At 53.8% G+C, this 6,383-nt stretch overlaps 1 long non-coding RNA gene across 1 annotated transcript; it reads left to right on the forward strand.

Moving 5' to 3' along the window:
- The first annotated feature begins 201 nt into the window (after positions 1 to 201).
- Positions 202 to 2,884, forward strand: LOC132438919 (uncharacterized). Its single transcript, XR_009522244.1, has 3 exons — positions 202 to 677; positions 987 to 1,074; positions 2,120 to 2,884. It is a non-coding gene; the product is annotated as an uncharacterized lncRNA (long non-coding RNA).
- The last annotated feature ends 3,499 nt before the right edge of the window (positions 2,885 to 6,383 follow it).

Raw genomic sequence — 6,383 nt, forward strand, 5'->3', positions numbered from 1 at the left:
CTCGACCGGAGCAGCCGGGACCATAAAGGGACTCGCAGGCGCCTGAGTGGCGACGAAGACGGCGCTGCGCAGGCGCGGTGTGACCATCGGGCTCGCGCAGGCGCAGTCTGGCGGCGGCCCCTGAGCACGCGCGGAGTGGACGCCCGTGGTTAGCAGGCTGGTTGAACAGGCTCGTCTACTGTGTCAGGTGTGTCTCGCCCGTCTCTGTCGCCTGTCATGCTTTCCGTAGGGGCGTTTGTGGTGTGCGGCCGCCGCCATGTAGGAGCCTCCGCAGGGAGCCGGCCCTGCCTCTCACGCGCGCGGCTCAGGCCTGCTCTCCCCTCGGCGCGCATCGGGGCGACGCACTCTGCCCTTCTAGCCCGCGCCGGCCGGTGACGCCATCGGAAGGCGACCGGAAGAGCCGGCGCCGCGTGTCCGTCCGACTATGGCTCCGCGTCACCTCCGCCCCCTCCCCTCTTCCTGTGTCCCCTCTCCGTATCCCGTCCCTTTTTCCCTTTTCTGACTGCAAAGTGGACCTCTTTAACCTGTTTCTGGGCCCCGTGGGGAAGAATGAGAAGCAGAGTAGGAGGCGAGGGAGCAAGGAGCGAAGGAAGATCCTCCCTGCAGATTGTCTGCAATCAGGCCACACTTTGGTTGGAGCAGGTGCACGGATGAATTTGTCTCTTTCAAGTAAACAGGTGTTTAATAACGGTTTCACATTTATATTTAGTATGTTGTCATCGCTGCTAAGAGTAGAGACCTCCCTGGCCAGCAAGGGGACCGACCACCCAGGATGACCCACCTTCCAGGGGCTCGGCCCTGGGTGCCCTGTGGGAGAGCTGGGGCCAGGCAGGCTTCTACTGGGGTCTTGCAAGGAGGGGTTGGGGAGGGTGTGTGCCTGGCCTCTGCCCTCACCTCCCTCTTCTCCCAGCCTGTCTTAGCTAAGTTCCTCCAGCTCAGAGGTTACTGTGTAGGTTTAGCCTCTCCGACTTCTTCCTGTTGTTTAGTCACTCGTTACCTCGTGCACCAAGAGGAAGGCGTCCTGGAGCTGCATGCTTCCTGCGTGGGCCATGGGGGCGTGAGTGCGAGGAGTGGGTAAGACTATGGGCGTTCGTGCAAAATAAACGTGTTGAAATGTTAGCTGTGTGTGTTCACTTTATGTTTTGCCTTTTACCCTCATTTCAAGCCTATGGTTTATGTAAGTCATTGTTCCAAGGATTTTAGTTTGCTTTAAATCAGAATTACTCTGAAGTTAATACGTAAGCAGATTCTCATGAAAGAAAAAAAACTAGGTGGGGAAGGGGATGCAAGGAGAGTGCTTACGAGAAGTTCTGATCTAAAAATAATCCAGAACGACCATTTCTTGCCACCTCTCCAGGGTAATTGATACATATTGTGGGGGAGTTGCTTTGAGGCTATTCCAGCATCCTGTTTCTCCTCAGATTTTTGCCCAATTTCTGGAAATAGTTATTACAGGGTTGTTTGCCTAATGGTGATATTCTATTTCCCTCATTCCTTCCTTTTTTAGTTATTTATTTTTGGCTGTTCCTGGAGGCATGCAGGATCTTAGTTCCCTGACCAGGGATTGAACCCGTGCCCCCTGCATTGGGAGCTTGGAGTCTTAACCACTGGACTGCCAGGGAAGTACCCCCTTCCTCATTTTTTTAAAAAAATATTTGTTTATTTATTTGGTTGAGCAGGGTCTTAGTTGCGGCTTGCCAGCTCCTTAGTTGTGGCGTGCGAACTCTTAGTTGCAGCATACATGTGGGATCTAGTTCCCTGACCAGGGATTGAACCCGGGCCCCCTGCATTGGGAGCGTGGAGTCCTAACCACTGTGCCACCAGGGAAGCCGCTTCCTCATTTGTTAATAACATTTTTTCTGTAGGAAGACACTTTCTTCTCCCACATTTATTTATTTGAGTATTTATGTGAGTACGGGCTGAGATCTTTTGGTCTATGGGAGATTAGCCAATACCGTCATTATTAATTAATGGCACACTCATTATATTAATAAGTAAAGATTACTTTTTCCTCAAATCATTCCAGCTCTGGCCATTAGGAGCCCTTGATATCAGACTCCTTGATATTTACTCCGTGAAGTCCTCAAAGATGTCCTTCTTTCCAACATCCTGTTTGCAGCTGGAGATGTGGGGTCAGTTTGCAAGGAAAAAGAAGTCGTTCAGACGGCTGGTCCCTGGAGAGGCGATTTACTGCATAAATGGCGAAATCGAAGGATGAACACTGATGGTGGCAGTGGTGGTAATGTGGCCATTTGTCGGGTGTATTGGGTAGTGGGTGAAGCATTTGGGACACACTTTTTTATTAAACCCTCATCGTAAACCTAAGCCTCACCTTCGCTATCCTGGTTTTACCCAGGAGGAGGTTGAGTCTGGGAGCCTCAGGGCCTGAGCTGGGTTCACGCTGCGTAAGAAGAGGAGGGAGGGGTTACAGGGAGCCCGTCCTTCTCCATTTGCTGGGCATCCACGCTTGGAGGGAATCCCCACCAGGCAGAGCAGTGCTGCGCTTGCCTACGTCCTTTGCAACGGCTCCATCCTTGCAGGGCAGCTGATAAAAAGGGCCCTTTCTGGGGCTTCCCTGGTGGCGCAGTGGTTGAGAGTCCGCCTGCCGATGCAGGGGACACGGGTTCGTGCCCCGGTCTGGGAAGATGCCACATGCCGCAGAGCGGCTGGGCCCCTGAGCCATGGCCGCTGAGCCTGCGCATCCGGGGCCTGTGCTCCGCAACGGGAGAGGCCACAACAGTGAGAGGCCCGCGTACCACAAAAAAAAAAAAAAAAAAAAAAGGGCCCTTTCTGTGTGCACGTGGGCATATGTTACACCCATTCCCAGTGGAGCTCCAGGGGCTAAAAATAACCACGTGTTTTCTGTTTTATCCAGAAAAGAGGAAATGTGCAGTGTTATTTCGTAACATTTACTATTTTGGAAAACTTGAATTTTGTCCGCATGTATTTTTAAAATGTCTTTGGAGCTGTCCTTGGAGGAAAAGACATGATGCAGATGTCACCAAAGGTCCGTCTGCTTTGTTGTCCACATCTTCAGGAAACAGCTCCATGGAGAAGGGGAACCATCCCTCAACACACATGGCCAAGGGATGGACGTGCAAGCAACCCCCCAGATCAGGTCATGGGGGTCATAGGAGGAAAGCCAGCTCTCAAGGGGCCCTGGGACCTCTCAGCCCAGGCCAGAGGGGAGAAGGGACCTGCCCAGGGTCCCTTGGCATGGCCTGTTCTGCGTACAAGGGGAGGCGTGCTGCCCCACGGCCACCGGCTGCCTGCAAGAGAGCCAGGCTTCATGGTCCAGGCTCAGCATCGGACCTTCCCCTGACCCCCCTTGGGCTTTGTGCGGCCTTTGTTTCTTGAGGCTTGTTTGCTCCTATGTGAGCCAGTACCGCTGAGACACTGTCCCGGTTGTTTTGTTTTTTTGTTTTTTTTTTGCGGTACGCGGGCCTCTCACTGTCGTGGCCTCTCCCGCTGCGGAGCACAGGCTCTGGACGCGCAGGCTCAGTGGCCATGGCTCATGGGCCTAGCCGCTCCGCGGCATGTGGGATCTTCCCGGACCAGGGCATGAACCCGCGTCCCCTGCATCGGCAGGCGAACTCTCAACCACTGCGCCACCAGGGAAGCCCTGTCCCGGTTGTTTTTAAGGCTCCCCTGTAGGAGGCTACCAGGCTGATGGTCACAGGCTGGTGATACCAGTGCAGCTCCGCGCCCTTCCTTCTCACTGAGACTCGGAAAGTTAAGAAATATGGAAAGAACAAACAAACAAGGTAAAGGAGACACAAGTCGCCCACAGCACAGGAAGCTGGGAATGTGGGTGTGTAATCACTGAGACCATAGGGATATTTCTGGCGAGCCAAGGGCAGAAGGACTATGGGCAGGTGTGGTTATGGCCGCACCTGCAAGAGCGCCCTTCCTACCCAGACCCTCTTGCATGTGCAGACTTGAGCAGAGGCACTGGGGTGGGGCTGGGAGGGAAGCGTTAGAATATGTGGAAAGAACAGAGAACACAAATATGTGGAAAGAACACGTTTCCTATAGATATTCAGTGGTAATTTGAAAATGTAACAGACAAGCTGAAACCTGATCTCAATTGGACAAGCTAGGAACAAAGTCATCCAGGAAGGCAGAGGCTTAATGTGAGAAAGCTCAGTGTCACTGAGGTTATAAAAATGGTGTGACAGGGCTTCCCTGGTGGCGCAGTGGTTGAGAGTCCGCCTGCCGATGCAGGGGACACGGGTTCGTGCCCCGGTCCAGGAAGGTCCCACATGCCGCGGAGCGGCTGGGCCCGTGAGCCATGGCCGCTGAACCTGTGCGTCCGGAGCCTGTGCTCCACGGCGGGAGAGGCCACAACAGTGAGAGGCCCGCATACCGCAAAAAAAAAATAAATAAATAAAAAAAAAAATGGTGTGACCAAGGTAGAGACAACTGTGCCCTGGAGAGCAGATTAATTCTTCTGGGTTTTAAGGACTCAGGATAAGTCAAAGCAAAAATATATTTGGATCTTTCTAAACCCACTGTATGGTTGCGCCCCCCCCCCCCCCCAAGACGGAGGTTCTCTTGCTCTGTGGACGCCCCCTGGTCGTCCAGTCCCTGCCTGACCTACACCCACTCACATGACTGACTTTCCCTTTTCATCCTAGAGCCTAATCAGTAAAATGCCTACATGCTTGCCCCTGGTCCCCCCAGCTAGTGACTTCTAATCTTTAGAGCTAAACATCTCCACCATGGTAGCTTATCACAGGGACAGGGAGGGCCGTGCTCCTCTACTGGTTTCCCTGGTAACTCAACTGATGAGCCAGCCTGACATCAATTCCCCCTGTAACTGGTAACGCCCCCTCCCTTCAGGAGGGAAGACAGTCCCCACCTTGCTTCAGGCGCATAAGGTCCCTGTCCATTAAGCCACTGATGTCTCTGCTGCTGACTCCAGGCTCTCTGGTCTTGAGGCTGGGCAAGGACATGGCTCGTAGGCCTGCAGGGGGCAGCCCACCACCTACTAACGTGATTCAAAAGCTCATCTGGAAGGATAGGTGGACAGGAAGAACCGCAGTGTTTTAACCGAAGAGTGTCAAGTACAGAGACGCTTTATCAGATACTAAACTGGCACACGTGCCCGCTGTGGGAGTCCAGACAGGACTGAGCTCTTCTGACTCCAGAGGGCCTATGGCTCAGGAACCCGCGCTGGGTCCTGGCAGGGCTGCGTGGTGCTGACGGTTAGAGTGACGGAGTGAAGCAGGGTTATGACTCCGTCGCTCCTGGCGGGATTCTGACAGCAGGGTCCTGGCTTGCAGGGAAAATGTGGGGATCATGGAGGCTTCTCGTCAGCAGCACACTTTCACCGCAGATAGGAAAACACCCTCACACTGTACTTACACTCCGTGGGTTTGAGACTGTCACACACACAGCCTTTGAAGTAAACACACAGGCCCTTTGGCCCAGCAGTTCTACTTTGGGAATCTATCCTCGCAAAATAATGAGTGACCCCAGCCAAGCTACGTGCAGAAAGATGTTTACTTCTATATAAAACATCAGAAACAATGTAAGTACCTACCAGTCAGGAGATACATTACGATACAATCATATGGTGAAATATTTTGTGTTGTGTTTGTGGCAGTGGAGTATTTCTGAGGTATAATTTCATGGGGGTAAGTTTACAGAGTAGTATGTACAGGAAAAATAGTACAGCTCAAAAAAATGCACAGAAAAACCTGGAAGGCAGGGAGGTTTAGGAAAGGAGGCTGACTGTGTGAAAGTCTGTCATGTGGAGGGAGGAGAGGAGGGAGGGAGGAAGGGTTGCAGCAAATACAGGGAAGGAGCTTGTGGAAGACAGGGGACCCTCCCCACCCTTTAACCCCTCCTGACATTTCTGTCCTGCGGCTTGGCCTTCGCTTAGGTTACCAGCCCCAGGATTATAGCTCAAGTTCAGGAGCCCAGTGGCCTTTGGGCTCCCTAAGCTGGACCGAGCCTGGCAGATTTCCAGGGCAGCTGGGCTGCCAGTGGGGCTCTCAGGGCAGTTCCCCAGGCTGGGCCACAGGCTCCACTACTCTCCTCGCCCGCTCCTTCCCCACGCAGGCCTCCCAGAAAGGACAGTCGTTCTCCTCCAGACCCCTCCGTTGTCCTCTTGTCCTCGGCGGGGACCCCATCACCCTGTGGAAGGGAGGTCCTTGCAGCCCAGAAGCAGGCCCAGCCCTCAGGGTGCCCCAGCCACAGTGAGCTCTTCTGGGAGGGAAGTTCCACCCACAGTCAGGCCCAGCTAGTGGCCAGGGCAGGGCCATGCTGACAGCATGGCGGACAGTGTCTTATGTCACCGGGCCTGCACGTCTTGGGCCTTGCCTGCGCCAGCCGGTCGTTTGCCGGGAACTGGAGACGCACAGGTTCTGAAATGAGAC

This window comes from Delphinus delphis, chromosome 15 (assembly GCF_949987515.2).
Source record: "Delphinus delphis chromosome 15, mDelDel1.2, whole genome shotgun sequence".
Lineage (NCBI taxonomy): Eukaryota > Metazoa > Chordata > Mammalia > Artiodactyla > Delphinidae > Delphinus > Delphinus delphis.